This window comes from Podarcis filfolensis (assembly GCF_964270895.1).
Source record: "Podarcis filfolensis genome assembly, chromosome: 3".
NCBI lineage: Eukaryota > Metazoa > Chordata > Lepidosauria > Squamata > Lacertidae > Podarcis > Podarcis filfolensis.
In genome coordinates, this window is record NC_139606.1 from 10,794,899 (window position 1) to 10,811,242 (window position 16,344).

The 16,344-nt window shown below is 42.7% G+C and overlaps 3 protein-coding genes across 10 annotated transcripts in view; 1 reads left to right on the forward strand and 2 right to left on the reverse strand.

The window, feature by feature from the left end:
- Positions 1-16,344, reverse strand: part of FERMT1 (FERM domain containing kindlin 1) — a 637,654-nt gene that overhangs the window by 411,714 nt on the left and 209,596 nt on the right. The window lies entirely within an intron of this gene.
- GPCPD1 (glycerophosphocholine phosphodiesterase 1) overlaps positions 1-16,344 on the reverse strand; it is a 51,961-nt gene that overhangs the window by 35,193 nt on the left and 424 nt on the right. For 2 of the 7 annotated variants that reach the window (XM_083606520.1, XM_083606525.1), the window contains exon 1: positions 5-435. The exons of 2 other annotated variants lie outside the window; for them this stretch is intronic. The gene's annotated coding sequence lies outside the window, so the exon portion shown is untranslated. Of the gene's footprint in view, positions 1-4; positions 539-16,129; positions 16,332-16,344 lie in introns of those variants that run through there. 3 more of the 7 variants (XM_083606522.1, XM_083606526.1, XM_083606519.1) reach the window with 3 other exon arrangements.
- Positions 561-16,344, forward strand: part of CHGB (chromogranin B) — an 89,701-nt gene continuing 73,917 nt past the window's right edge. Inside the window, exon 1 of one of the 2 annotated variants that reach the window (XM_083606507.1) lies at positions 561-703. The gene's annotated coding sequence lies outside the window, so the exon portion shown is untranslated. Of the gene's footprint in view, positions 704-14,368; positions 14,388-16,344 lie in introns of those variants that run through there. The other variant, XM_083606506.1, reaches the window with a different exon arrangement.

Below are 16,344 nucleotides of genomic sequence, written 5' to 3' on the forward strand. Positions count from 1 at the left end.
ACACACACACACAGTCCCAGCGGCCCATGTCCCGCCCCCCACGCACACCATGACGGCCGAGTGCGGAGTTCGAATCCTACCGTTAGCTCGGCGTTTTTGTTGGGGGGGGGAGTGGATTAAACCAACACGGGGCAGGAAAGGGGGGGGGCGGCTGTGGGAGGAGGAAGAAGACAGGTTTCCTCACAGCAAAACGCGCAAAAAAGGCGTAGGCGCCTCCCCACAAGCAGCCCCCACAGCCACGCGCGACCCCATCTTCTGTGACTGACCTGCCCACGGAGAAGAGGCGACGGCGAGACTTCCTCTCCGGGTTCGGCGAGGATAAAGCCGGCGGCGCTGACGACTGTCGAGCCTCTTCCCCTCCCTGCCTCAAACCGGTTACAGCCGCCCCGGCCGGAGCCGCCACCGGCGCAGCCGCCACGGGCGGAGGGGGGAGGGGAGCGGAGCCGGCGCCCGGGAGCACGTGACGGCCGCGGCCAATCAGGGAGTGGGAGAGAAGGGGTTGGGGGAGGGGGAAGAGAGAGACAGAAGCCGCCTCAGCCGCCCGCGAGGGGGCAAGCGGCGGTTTTTCCTAGAAAGCGCGGCCTTGGCAAAAGCTGAGGGGAGAGAGGCGGGCAGGCCGGGCGGGCGGAGGCGGAGTGACCGGCGGAGGAAGGGAAGGAAGGAAGGAAAGGCCAAGCCGGTTTGCCGCCGCCGCCGGTTTCGGGTGAGATTCGTCGCACGTTCATGGTCTCCTCAGACGCGGTCGGGTTTCGCGCCGACTAACCCGCTTATTTCCCGCCCCTGCCCCCCCCCCCCGTGAGAAGAGCGAGGAATATTATGGCTACTAATATATACAGTAATATATTGGGAGGGTATGTAATAATAATAACAACCCGTGCTCTTTTCCCCCTTAAAAAATGCAGCATACATAAAAAATGTTCTGTCCTTCTTTGACACCAATTGGCCGACCATGCCCAGAAAAAAAAATGTTTAGGGGTACTCTCGGTTTGACTCAAGAATATCACCGTTTTATAGTTCAAATGGGGAAAAATAAATACAGTAAATGGACAGAAGTACAAAGAATCACAAAATGGTTAGGGGTGTGCGTCCCCCCAGAAAAAGCACTGATGATAATGATGATAATAATAATATCAATATAATAATAATAATAATAATAATAATAATAATAATAATATCATCCAGGCTTACAGATATATGTATATAGCGCGCGCGCGCACACACACACACTTGCCTGCTCATGTATGGGAAGCTCAGGAGTGTGTGTATGTAATATATATATATATATATATATATATATATATATATATATAAAATTATCTGTAAGCCCCTTTCAGTCCCTGTCAGAAGGTTGTGACTGAAAGGGGCTTACAGATAATATTACACAAACAAACAACATTTCTGCAATGAAAACAGGGATGTCCTATTCCATAATCATAACAATAATTTTATTATTTATACCTTGCCCATCTGACTGGGTGGCCCCAGCCACTCTGTGCGGCTTCCAAACCTATTTAAAATATAATAAAACATTAAACATTGAATGTTACTGTTAATTGAATTTGTATATTGCCTTTTCAGGATTTCAGACAGGATTCTCTCCCAAAACGGGCATAGCAAAGAGGGGGGCAGCTGCCCCCCCAAATCAAGAAATGAAGCAAAGCAATGACACCAGAAAATAGCGTGGGGTGGCACTTGCTTTGAAGTGGCGACGTCTGACATCCCCACAACAAATTCAAATGAATGCTTATGGGAATGCAGGAAGCTGCCTTATACGCACTGAGTCGGATCCAGGGGTGTCCCATTTTGCTGCCTTAGGCAAAGCGGGGAAGCAGGTTCCAGGGCTCTTACAAGACCTTGCTAGAAGCCACAACTGCTGCTCCTTGCTTCTCCAGTGGAAAGAGGTGCCCCTTAGATTCTGCCCCCTGAGGCAACCGTCTTGGTCATCCTCATGGACAGGCCAGCCCTTGTCAGATCATTTGGTCACCAAGTAATACCTAGGAGTTATTTTTCAATACAATTTGGGGTGGAAAGCTCACATTCAACACCTACTTAATAAGGCCAAAACCTTGTCATATGCGCTCCTCCGATTCTTCTTTTCGGACGGAGCTTTGCATGTTCCCTCGGCCCTAAAGGTGTTCAAGGCAAAAGTGGTTGCCGTGCTTGCTTATGCTGCCCCGCTCTGGGCCGTGATGACAGATCTTGCTCCCCTTGAGACTCTGCAAAGCCAATTCCTACGTCGGCTCCTAATGCTCCCCCTGTGCGTAAGCAACGCAGCCATGCGACTAGAATTGAAGGTCGCATCCTTAGAAACTTGCCTGTGGAAGCAAGTCTTCAATTACTGGTTATCATTGTGGCATAGATTACCAAACCATTACCTTGTCCAATGCTTATGGCGAGATGAATTCTCTAGCCTTTGGACTAGTAGAATTCATGCCAAACTCCTGAGTTATGGAATCTCTCCCTCAGATTCCCTAAAACTAGACCAAATCACTGCTCAGAGACTGATCCGCCAAAGACTGGATGACATAGATTTACAGCGAAATTATACGCTGGGGGGAGGTGTTTGTTCGCCCCAGAACATTGGTATCACTTTAACTTACTGCGTTCCATCATACCTCTCCTCCCTTTCGACTGTTGCACATAGATTGGCCTTCACCAAAGCGAGGTTTAACGTTTTTCCCTCCAATGTCCTGAGACATAGGTTCTCAAAGGGCCAAGCCCCCGCCGTGTGCGAATGTGATAAGGTGACGCCGGAGTCGCTCCAGCACATTATGTTCACTTGCCCCTTGTTTAATGTGCCACGGGCAAATTTGTTGGGACCAATCATACAGAAACTAGAGGGTACCCCACCAAAATTCCACCTTGCCCAAATCTTGCAGGACAAGGATACCCACACGACCCTGAAGGTGGCTAGGTTCCTAGTTGCTGTCCTTTCCCAAAAGCGACGCCAAGGAGCTCTACAAGCTAATTAAGGCGTAGTATGCCTTTCCATTTTATAGTATTTTATTGTTATAGTGGTGTTTTAGCGATTGCTTTTTTTTTCTCCTTACGGCACAAGCTGTTATTTATGTGTTGTTTTTACCTGTATGGGCCTATGGCCGTAATAAATGATATTCTATTCTTTGGTCACCAAGCGGCGGAGCATATGCCCACGCTGCCCGGGGCGGGTGCACAGAGTGCACCCCCAAAGGGGGGGGGGGAGAAGGCTCCCTCCTGGACGTCACAGGGGATGAGAGGGGTGGAGAAGCTGCCACCCACTCTCTTCCTGCTCTCTGCTGCCCGATCAAGCCTGATCAGGCAGCAGAGCTGCTGTGGCTGGGTGCAAGGCGTTCCACGGCTGAGGAAGGTGGGTGGCATCGTTGCTGCCCACTCACATACTCTCCTCTCCTGGGTCATACTAGCGGAGCTGCGACCAGGCACAAGCACCCAGCCAAGGCTCAGCTCCTCGCTCAGAGCCAGGATCCGATGAAGGAGTCTCCTGTGGGGGCGCCCCCTCACAAAATTGTGCCCAGGGCCACGGGCCCCCCATGCTACCTAGCTTGTATTGTCCACACCTCCTGGCTCCGGCTCTCCAGGATTTCAGGCAGGGGTCTCTCCCAATCTGGAGATGTTGGGGATTGAACCTGGGACTTTCCCCTTTGCAAGACAGATGCTCTATCACTGAGCTATGGCTCAATAAACTCTTCTCCCATCTCTGGTAGATGTTATTCTCCCCCATACCTCTGATTGCACAGTGCTTGATATATTCCGTATCGGCCAATACCCTATATCTGTGGTTATTATCATCCAGTAAATTGGTTGCAGCCAACCCTGTAAGGGAAGTGTTCAATAGATCATGTCCAAAGCATGACATGGCACCTCGCCCATGCACACTATAATACATATACAGTGGTACCTTGGGTTACATACGCTTCAGATTACAGACTCTGCTAACCCAGAAATATTACCTCGGGTTAGGAACTTTCCTTCAGGTTAAGAACAGAGATCATGCTCCGGCGGCGCGGCAGCAGTGGGAGGCCCCATTAGCTAAAGTGGTGCTTCAGGTTAAGAGCAGTTTCAGGTTAAGAACGGACCTCCGGAACGAATTACAGTGGTACCTCGGGTTAAGTACTTAATTCGTTCCGGAGGTCCGTACTTAACCTGAAACTGTTCTAAACCTGAAGCACCACTTAAGCTAATGGGGCCTCCTGCTGCTGCCGCGCCGCCGGACCACAATTTATGTTCTCATCCTGAAGCAAAGTTCTTAACCTGAAGCACTATTTCTGGGTTAGCGGAGTCTGTAACCTGAAGTGTATGTAACCTGAAGCGTATGTAACCCAAGGTACCACTGTATTTGCCCCTTCCCCAGCAATATACTTGCCAAGACCATGTTCTGTGCTGTTGATCTAGAGCCAATAGAGAGCTTTCCTGTCCTGCAATTAAACCCATGGCCCTAGAATCTTATAATTGTAGAGTTGGAAGGGATCCTGAGGGTCATTTAGTCCAATCCCCTGCAATGCAAAAATCTGTCAAGAATTATCTCAGTTCATTGCTGATTATACCTACTTGTATTAAAATAAAAAAGTAGTTTCAAATTGAGAAAGAAGGCAGATGGAGAAAATCTATTGAGGATGCATCAAAATAAGCAATCTTTCTTTTAAAATATATTTAATTGAATAACAAGATTTAATAATTAAGAAAATATGCATAAGCAAAATATATCCTAAGTACAGAAAGAAGTTTATATCATCTGCCAGCAAAGAGAACCATTCAAACAAGTAATAAACTAAAAAGCTATTGCTTTCAACTAACGAAAAATCATGAAAATGGCCTAATATATTTTTCATTCCAAAAGGCAATAAAAATCACCCATTTTTCAATAAATGTATTTTCATACCTTCTATTTTCTCTCATTTGGTTATAATATGTAAGTTTATTCATACCTATGGTGTCTTGTATAGAACCAAGGGTCCCTTGAGATATCATTAGACAATCCCTTAATCAATGAGTATAAATCTATCTTTTTAAAAATAAATAGTTTCTGTATATAATTTGTGTTTTGTCATAAACTACAGGACTAGGGAGTCTTTGCACTACTAAGTGAAGATTCCGAAACAGAACCAAGTCTTGAATGACGTAGGAACCAAAGAGCTGGATCCTCCTGCTATAACTATCATGGATATCTGTCCTAACTTCCTGATCAAATTATAAATGCTTTGAGGTTTCCTCAATCTTTCCTCATAAGCATCTGGTGCTACCTGTTTTAAGAGGCAATGCATTAGTTGGACTAGAGATCCAAACCAGTATCAACATTCTTACCGTAAACCAAAATGATTAAACTACTTATGCATCACACCCTAAGCATCTCAATACAGAATATAACTCATACTGTTGGCATTGGTATGCTGTATGCCGTTTACAAATTGCATGCAAATGTTTATTTCAATGTGCTATTGAATGAATGAAAAACTCTGGTTTTCTGCTTCCACTTTGACAAAATATGGAGTCAGAGCACTACTAGGAATGGACAAATCTGTCAATTTTGGTTTCTCTCAGTTCTTCAGTTTCCCATTCTTAAGTTCAGTTCACATGAATTTGTGATTTTTAAAAAAGGAAAAGTTGGAGAAGTGTGATTTTGAAGGATAGCTGTGTTTGTACACTGCTTCAGAAAGTATGAATTCGGTTTGCATTAAAATGCGAACCAAATGAATTTCTTCCCTAGCCCTGCTTGTTCGTCAGTTGATCTTCTCCTCCTACCCAATCTGTTTTAGAAGCTTATATGAGGCCCTGGAATCCGATCTGCAGGTTTGACAGGTCACCCTAGCAGTGATGTTAATTAAACATAAAATGAGACACAGGATATAATAACGAGTGCTGTGGAAAATTAATTAAAATGCATCTCACTTTAAAAGGGATTTTAAATCTGAAATGATGGATGTTGGCCTCACCCAATTATCAGTCCTTGAAAAACAAGAATAATATGCTGCCTTTCTCTGTATTGCAAAGTGCTTCAACAAGCTGCTTTTGACAAAACAGAATTGAATCCCACATAAGGATGCCAGAAGGGATCCATTTTAAATAAATTTATACATGCATTTTGGCAGTTCCAACCCAGTCAAGCTTTGCTCACATTGAACTACCTCTTGCACCAAGCCATTCATGAACATAAAAAATTGTCTTCCATGAACAGAACAGTCACATGCTTTGGCCTTTGCATAGTTATTGACTAATAAATTAAGTTATGGGTTTCTGTGCAAGAGGTTGGGGGAAAGGCTTTTAATATCTAGTGTAAAGGTAAAGGGACCCCTGACCATTAGGTCCAGTGGTGACCGACTCTGGGGTTGCGGTGCTCTTCTCGCTTTATTGGCCGATGTAGCCGACGTACAGCTTCCGGGTCATGTGGTCAGCATGACTAAGCCGCTTCTGGCAAACCAGAGCAGTGCACGGAAACGCCGTTTACCTTCCCGCCGGAGCGGTACCTATTCATCTACTTGCACTTTGATATGCTTTTGAACTGCTAGGTTGGCAGGAGCAGGGACCGAGCAACGGGAGCTCACCCCGTCGTGGGGATTCAAACCGCCGACCTTCTGATCGGCAAGTCCTAGGCTCTGTGGTTTAACCCACAGCGCCACCCGCGTCCCTAATATCTAGTGTAGGATTTTCTAATTGGGCTTGTTTAGTTTTTGACCAAAAAGGGTAGCAGTGGTTTATAAAGCCTTCCTGTATTGACATATTCTTTCTTGAAAAGAAGAAAAATGGAGTTAGAAAATGACAATCAGATCAATAGTGGCAAGCGTTTCAGATGTTGGGCCATTCATCCCACATTTGTATGGATTTCTGTAGCTCTGGTTGTTAAGCAGTGAAAACAAATAAGTTTTAAATGTTATGCGTAACCAAGAATCCAAAGCAAAATCAATATGGGTGAATAACAGAAAAATTCTGGAAGTATTCAAGTATTCAAAAAGGTCTGCAGCTTTCTAGTATGGTCACATACTGGAAAGTCCTACTTGTTTTAGCTCTGATTGCTTCACTCTAAATTCCTGAGATATTTGTTTACAGTGTAGTATTGCTAGGGTAACAAGTAGCCTTGCAAAATAGCTGCGTAGTATACCAACTTCCTGCGGTGTTGTGGTTTGTCAGGTCTATGTCATGGACTATTACAGCAGCTCATAAAATGAGACCGGCAAGCAAATGGCACAGATTTATTTATTTATTTATTTTAGTTATGAACTGGTTCCCTATTAAACATCCTCCCCGAGATTATCATGTTTTGAAGTGGATTGATAGGAACAGGAGGACAATTGCAACTCATGTTTTTCAGTGATCCAGACCATGGGATAGATACCACAGTCTGCCAGCACAATATTTTGTTGCTGGGGGAAATCCAGGCCTTTGAAGGTTTTTCATTTTAAAAAATAAATATGCTCAGAAATTAGGAAGCTGATTCAAGAAATCCAGAACTCTCATCATCATCAGGTCTTTATCGGGGGAAATACTGTTTCCCCTAAAACTCAAAGCAAAATATTTTGTTGTTGGGAAAATGTACCAACAGCATTATCATGTCATAAATTCTCCCCTGAGAGATGGAAATGGTGTGTGAGTGGTTGCATAAGGGTCACGATGACATACTGAACACTGGTTGTGCCCTTACTTAGTGCATGACTTTGCTTGGATGACTTTAAAAGAGATTAAATTCATGGAGAACACAGCTATCAATGGTTACTGGTCATGATGGCTATATATACTACCTCCAGGTTCCGAAGTCCCATCTAGATGTGGCCAAGAGAAACTGCAGCTGTTGCACCAGCCTAAATTGATGAAAGTTACTCCTAGTTACAGAGGCAACAGTATCCAGAGCTGTATCCAGGAGTTGCCCCATGGACACAGCCCTTTAGAACTACAGGGAAGATGAGCACTGATAGCTGTTCTGGCCCAAATACTTTGATGTATAGTTTGCAAGGGAGAATTTAGAATACAATCCAGCTGTCTCTGCAGTCATTTGGACTGGATCACTGAAACCTTACAAGGCAAACGGGTTGTTTTTCTTCTTTTTGCTGAGAGACTATTGCATAACAAATCCAGGGAGTGCTTGCTGCCCAAACAACTTATTATGTGACCTTTGCATGAAATGTAGTAGAGGAAAAACAACAAAGATGAAGTCTGCAGTTGCTGATTAACATTTCCCTTTTATTTTGATGGTGTCCATATCAGCTATACAAATCTGTCCTTTGTTTCATCTGGTGCTCAGTTTTGGTTTGCACACACTAGATGGTGTGTCTGTGCGATTGGGGAGTTATAGCAAAAATTGCACTGTTTTCTTCTTTAGGTGAGAGCGAGTGAGCAGTAGAAAGTCTCAATAGTCCTGCTTTGCTTTATACCATACAATCTTCTGTCTTAATTGCTGTTTTTGTCTTATTCTGTGGTTGTAATAATTTGTCCTGTCCCACCATCTCTGCCCAGTGGACACGCCCCCCCCCAACAGTTAACACCAAAGGTTGTGCAGAGCTGACGTAAAAAGCAAAGCAAGGATACTGTTTACCTTAGCTCTATTGATTTTTTTTCTTGTGTCCACCAAACAAGAGATGGAGGAAGTGGACAAATTGCAACCACAGAATACAAAAACGCACAAGAAAAAACTTGCAGTGAAGACAGGTGATTATAAAGACCTAAGCAAAGCAAGAATATGGTAACCAAATTCAAAGGGGCAGTTGTTTCATGTTTAACAAACCCTTTATATGGGGAAAAGCATCTGTTTTGATTGCAGAAGGCCCTGGCTTCAATCCTTGGCATCTTCAGGTAGGACTGGGAGAGAATCATGTCTGAAGTCCTGGAGAGATGCTGCTAGTTAGTGTAGACAGTACAGAGCTAGAAGGACCCATGGTCTGCCATGGATTAAGCCAACTTCCTATGCTCCTATTACACACTTCAGTCCGTATGCTGTTCTGCTGAAAGTTGGTTCCTACATCATTTGATTTCTTTGTACTTTGACCACCAGAAATTAAACAGGAGACAGGAAAGCACTGCCTTTTTAATGGAGCTCTGTCTGCAGTAGCTGGAATCCAAGCCCATGCAGAGATTTCCCCAACCAGAGACTATCATTCCTCTTGTCTCCTTCGTCAGACAGATGCCCAACAGGTCTCCTTTAATCAGTTTACTAGTTTTTATAAGTGGATATCTGTGTCATCTTGACACTTCAAAAACGAAGAAGACCTGGCACAAATCCAGTCTTTTGATAGTGCCTACAGGCCTTCTTAATTACATGTGGGTCCTGTATCAGTATGACTAATGGCTTCTAGCATAACGCTAGGGTAGGAGGCTCCAAGAGACTACAGTAAACAGATCACCAGGAGGATTTTGGAAGAGCCTCAAATAACCCTGAGACTACTGATCAGCTTGATAAGACTTGTGTGTAAACCACACCATTTGTTTCCCCAGATCCAATGGTTATAGCCGGCTGTGGAGGTGTGGCTGACAGATGGGAACATTGCCTGTTCTGATTCAGCACTTTCATCTGCTTGTTCTACTATGGAACACAACTTCGGTTCTCGTTAGATGTGGGTCAAAAGGTGGAAGTGATATGCACAGAATACAGTGTAGCCATCAAATGAACAGTCTTTCTCATTAAGGCTGCAATCCTCACCTCACTGGGAGTAAGTCACACTGAATTCAACAGGACTCACTTCTGAGTAGATGTGAGTAGGTCTGTTGCCATGAACACGGCTCCTTTAAGCAATTATACTGTCTTCTCTAGGATTGGACTGTAGGTTTAGGAGTATTGATTTTTAAACAATAGTGAATAAATCGCATACTCCAAAGCAATCTCTTCTGAGGCCAATGGGATTACTTTGATGCAGATGGTTGAAGATTTTCAGGACCAGCCTATTATCATTCTGTCTGTCCATCTTTCCAAAAATGACAGTGTCCTGGGTGTGCACAAGAGGGGCCCTAAATGGTTGTGTAGGAGAAAAATAGTGTGTGAGAGTGGGTTTGAACACCCATTTTCCTCAATGTCAGCCAAATAACTGCAGATGATGATGATGATGATTTTATATATTTGCTGCCCATCATGCTTCTATATATTATCCCTGGCAACAGAGGATATTGTGCTGGTGCTCAGAGCGCCAGCACAACACTTTCATACTTTTTTCACTGCCACACAGACTAGAAATATTAGAAATGAAAGGCAAGGCAAAGCTCAGGGCATCCAAATTATGTGCCAGATTCTTTGCACAGCATTGGAGAGATGTTCAGAGCAACACACAGCCCTGAATGTTGGAGAGCTCTCAGCATTTACTCCAACCCTTTTAAAGGAATAAGCCTTGGACTCTTTACATCAAACTCCATACCACAGTATTCTTTCAAGCAAGTATAAAGATCCCATAGTGGAGAGAGAAAGCTCAGTTGTATACCAGTGCTGGTAAGTTCAGTTTTCACATCTGGCATTTCTTGGGGGGAAATCATTTCCCTTTGTGTAGCTGCAGGTGTTCAGTGAATTCATCTTAGCAGTCATTTTAATTTGAAGATGCTAATAAGTGCACTGTTGGAGCTCTGTTATGCATCTTTCCCATTTCATCTAACTAAACTGAGGTTTTTGATAAGTGTGCATTATTCTGCCAAGGATCATTGCACAACTGAGCCTCATGCAGGCATCTGGTTGGCCACTGTGAGAAAAGGATGCTGGGCTAGATGGGCCAAGCCATCTGAAATGGTCAAGGAATCACTTAAAGCGAAAGCTTTTCAGTGAGGGAAAGGACCCTTGTTACTTCCCATGTGCAAATCAGTCCCAAGGTCAATCAGTCATTTTATTTACATGCTGCCTCTCCAAAGTTAAAACCCTGCTGAAGTCAGCTTGCAATGTATAAAAATTATGTAACTACAAACATAAGAAAAGTAGTCATAATCAATAAACAAAACATCAAAAAGTTCACAACCAAACTGAACAATTTCCACATAAATCGTAACAATCAAAGATACAAAAAACCCCAGCAACAACCCTCCACAACAAACCCTGCTAAACAATGTTCCAGCCCAAGATTTACCCACAGCCAGAAACTTCAGAGTTACTCTCCTGACTTCTGTATTGAAACACTGCCTACACTGTAGAGTTCTGCTAGCTCTATCATAGGCTAAGTCTTCACTTATATCATATGATTTACACAACAGAAGGTTTTTTTTAAAATGTCTGAGTAATGTTGCAACAGCTTTGCTGAAATTTATGCAAAATTTATGCCTGTTCTTACAAACGTGGTTGATAGCCTAAACTTGCAAATGATGGAAGCTGCGTCAAAAGACAACAAACCAAACAACTAAGACTTTATTTGGGTCTGAGCTCAGAGGAGCCTCAACCTGAGGGCCAATTTGGAGAACGCTTGCATGCTGAGGAATGTTCAGTGTTGGTGTTAAGAAATTCTTTTGCCTTTTAGTGCAAGGCTATACCAAAATGAAAGAGTCATGCCCCTTGCATGACAGCTGGGATGGAGTCCTCTGGCATGGCACACCAACAGCATTCTGAACAGGTCCAACAGCAGCAGGGTCCATGGAACCAGAAGGTGGGAAGCATCTCAGTAAGAACTAACTGCTTCTTACACTACCTCACCAGTCCAGTGGTGCAGGTGGTACGCCATTGAGCAAAGGAGCAGAGCCCACTTTCAAGCCAGACTATTGGCCCTTTAAGCGTCTGCAATTGTCCAACCAAAATGGTAGTATACAGGAGAGGTGGACAACAGATGGAAGCTCAAAAACCCTCCTTGGTGCAAGTTGCTAGCTCAGAGCTCTCTGTGGTTGCTACCTTACTGTGTCCTCTGGGCTCCTCCTTGTGACCAGAAGAGGATGCTTGGCCAGGTTGCATCAACGATAATAAAGCTAACTTATGGTTTAACTCCCTGTTTGAACAAGGCCGAAGTGCAAACCATTTTTGAAAAGTAAACAAAGAACGTTGAACACTTCACTAAACATTGCTGGTATCCTGGGATGGGAGATTTCCGTACATTTTTGTTATTTTGCGGCCAACTTTTTTGTGTGTCCATGGGGCTTGGGAATCTTTTTCCTATGAAGGTTCCTATGAAGAACCATTGCCCTTCCAATGCTGAGCGAAGCCAAAATAGATCATGTAAAAATAGAAGAATAAATATGTAAAATGAGAAAAGTTGCTCAAGTTCCCTTAATTTACATTATTTGATTGAAGAATTCTTTTTGGGGAAGAATTTGGATTAACAAGGTGCAGGATTGTAAAATTCATGCCCCAAAATCTTTTAAACAAGGACATAGCGCAATTTGTTTGCACTGAGAATAAAACCATTTTGAGGTGGGGGTTTTTAAACAATCAATCTGTATATAAATGTTATGAAATAATAAACAAATAAATAAATAAACAAGTCCCCTAACTACATTCCTTAAACCACTCCATTAGTATCCCATCTGCTATTTAAGTGGGTAGCAAGCATACAGATATAGTAGGTTAGAAAGTGGAGGTGAGGAGGAATAGGTGCCTTACCCACTGCCTCTAAGGCACATCCTTCAGCTCCCACTCCCAGTATAGACCTGCTACCATTCCCCTGCTACAGCATTCCTCCTCTTTGTCCTGCCCTCCCTCCTCCCCACTTTTACAATTTTGTGTGTCTGCCGCTTGTTTATCCAGATACTTAGAATGAAAACAGGCTTCCCATATCCTGTGACATTAACAACTGGTGCAGTATATGCATTTTGCAACCAGGAAATCTGCTCTATTTAAAGCAGGTGGCTTTCACAGTTCCTTCCTCAGCCCAATTTCACAATGCATATTTGAAACAGGAACCACTTCAGCAAATTACTGTCAACATTTAAGGTGTTGGGTTTTCTTAAAGGCTGCCTGCTGAAATAGACTCTGAGACAAACTGATAATATTGCTGACTGTTGACCCAAGAGGACAAGCCAAGTTTCTGATTCATCGATTGACTGTTCCACCCAGTTTTAATTCTTGGTGAGAGATGCCAGTTCTTTTCTGCTGTTTGCTTAATGCATAAGCGAAGAGAAAGGTCAGAAGAACCACAACAAGAATCTTTTAAAGACACTTTATGATTATAACACTGCAATACAAATTCACTTTATGGCACTGCAGTGCAGTGGCCATTTGCTGGATCTGTAAAATAGTAATGATTTTCCTAATCAGCTATCTAATAGGTATGAATAACACATACTTACACTTGCGGAAATGTTTAATCATAAAAGATCAAGGGGCAACCTTCACACTATTCAGTTTTGACCACTGATTGCATGAAGTAAGGGTAGACGATGTGGTCTCCCATCAGCTCCAGCCAGTGTGGCCAATGATCAGATATAATGGGATTTGTGATCCAAAACATCTGGACAGCACCACAATAGCTATTGCAGACATAAAGGCTCCCTTCACTCTATTTTTTGATTATACTTTCTCCACTGAGCTCAACACTATATCAGGAGCTGCATCACTTGTGCTGCTCCCTATGAAACAAACACAGCTGGAAGCAAACAAATGCTGCTGGTCCTAAACTCTGCATGTGCTTAGACACATTCCGCTTTAAAGTACCAATTTAAAAAACAAGAAAACTTTGGACACCCATAGTATTTGTTGCATGTAATATCCTTTTTTTGCCTGGATAACTCTAGCTTGAATCTTTGGGACTTACACTGGTTTGACTGGTTTTTATCAGCAAGTTATTGACAATACGTGACTAATCAGCTCAAGGATAAATATTGAGTTCAGATTAGAGTAGGCATTTTTTAATTAAAAAAAACTGCACATCGTAAAAAAAAAAAGATGTTAAAAATGACAGGCCGAAAGTCAACATACTGTGAAGCTGTAATCTTTTGACAGGCTGATTGCTCAATTTAGGTAAGTGCTTAAGCGTTCTGTTTAAAATGTTTCACAAGCAATGAGCACAGTCACTGTGTGAACTTGGAATTGCCTTGTATCTGGTGCAGAATTCACTATACTAGGAATCTTTAGAAGACAGAATAACATTCCAAAGTATGGTCGAGGTAGCTTAGATACGCATTCACAACATTTCAGAGAATGTGTGTTCAAACCAGTTCCGCCATATCAGTGGCTGCATTTGAATGTAATGCTAAGCTGTGGTTTAATGTTACTAGCCTCCTGAGCCTGCATGCTCCACCCGCCTCCTTTGGCATGGCATGAGGAAAAGATCAAAAAAATTCGCTCCAATTTTAATCCTTTTAGTGCATTGTCCAAACACAAACAAGCTGTGGCTAAACTACAGCCAGTGAAAATAAGACAGCTCCGTAAACGATGGTTTTAAGTTGCCTTATCCCCAGTAACCACAGTTAGGAACATAAAACAAGCCTGCCAGATTGGGCCAATGGTCCACCTTGTTCAGCATCCAGATCTCACAGTAGACAACCAGATCTTAAGAAAGGCTTCATTTAGGCACCAGGTGAAAATGTTTCTCTTTAACCAGGCCTTTGGCTGATTAACATTCTATGTCCTTTTAAATGTATAGTGGGAGTGGGGTTATTGGTTTGTTTTTGTTTTTATTATGTATTTTGTGTTCTCATACTGTATTTTTATGTTGTGAACCACCCAGTGATCTTGGGATGGAGGGCAGTATACAGTGGTACCTCGGGTTAAGTACTTAATTTGTTCCAGAGGTCCGTTCTTAACCTGAAACTGTTCTTAACCTGAAGCACCACTTTAGCTAATGGGGCTTCCTTCTGCCGCCACGCCGCCGGAGCACGATTTATCTTCTCATCCTGAAGCAAAGTTCTTAACCCGAGGTACTATTTCTGGGTAAGCGGAGTCTGTAACCTGAAGCGTATGTAACCCGAGGTACCACTGTACAAATTTAATAAAATAAAAATAAACTTTTTCATTTTCCTCCGTTGTTGCTGGTTTGAAATGTCCTAGGTGGTCCCAAAAACTTTAGTTCTACTGAAATGGTCTTGTATATCTGCTATGCTGCTGAAACCTAGCAACCAGGTCTATTTATCCAAGCTTGTCTGTAGCTATTATTATTGGAACTTGATTGTCATTTTCCTGTGACTCTGTTCCACACCGTTTCCTCCTTCTGTTTCTGTACTTAAATATATTAAATATTTTTATATATTTAATATATTTAAAATATTTTTATATATTTAAAATATTTTTATATATTTAAAATATTTTTATATATTTAAAATATTTCTATCCTGCCTGTCTAAAGACACTCATGGTAGCTTATAATAGGATTTCCTGAGTGTAGACACACATAGGATTGAGAGCTTAACACAATCCGGTGCACATTGACTCAGAAGTAAGTTCCATCCAGTTCAGTGGTGCTTTTTCGCAGGTTAGCATGTGTAGAGCCAGTGGGGTGTAGTGGTCGGAATGTTGGACTTGGACCTGGGAGATCCCCACTTGGCCATGAAACAACTGGGTGACCTTGGGCTAGTCATGGCATCTCAGCCTACCCACCTCACAGGGTTGTTGTGAGGAATAATGCATAGCAGGAGAACCATGCATTTATTTGTTTATTGTTTTTTATTACATTTGTATGCCTCCCTTCCTCTGAAGGTCACTGGGTAGTTCACAACATAAAAATACAAAATAATAAAACAAAATACATAATAAAACAAAACAATAACCCTCCTATAGTATGTCATCTTGAGCTCCTTGGAGGAAAAAGCTGGGCTACATTTTATAATGAATTGATTTTAGAATGCTGTATTATTTTACTGTTGTTAGCCGCTCTGAGCCGGGCTTTGGCTGGGGAGGGCGGGATATAAATAATTTATTATTATTATTATTATTATTATTATTATTATTATTATTATTTAACAAAAATAATAATATTGGATTTCAGTCTTAATAAATTACAATATACACACAATAATAATAAAGAACGGAAAGCTTGTTTGCACTGGCAGACAATGCGTGCTTCTGCAATCCGATGCACATTTTTCCGGGGTGCAAAGCCCCGCTGAACAGGCTAAATTTCGCCGTGTACATGCCATGCTTCGAAATGCAAGTTGTCGGTGCTTCTGCTTCTATTTTTTTGCAAACCCCCCCCCAAAAAAAACAGCCCACCACCAAGCGCTTTCTAACTGTATAAACTCTAAGGATTTCCTTCTCGAATTCCACTCCATGCCCGAACAGTTCCCCCGCAAAATTATGCTTCAAGTTTTCCTATAATAATAATACCGGCTGACACCACAAATTTCATCCTCGTCCCTCGCTCCACATCCTTTTCGTCGCGCCCTCAACAAAGATGGCAGCGTTGCCTTATTCTCTCGTTTAGAAGCAGGAAGGAGAGATTAGAATATCGGGCTGTTAACTCCCTAGCCGAGGAAGCATCTGCGCAAGTTTCATTTTTATTTTGCAATCTTAATCACCACCACATGGAGCTCTGAGGCTGA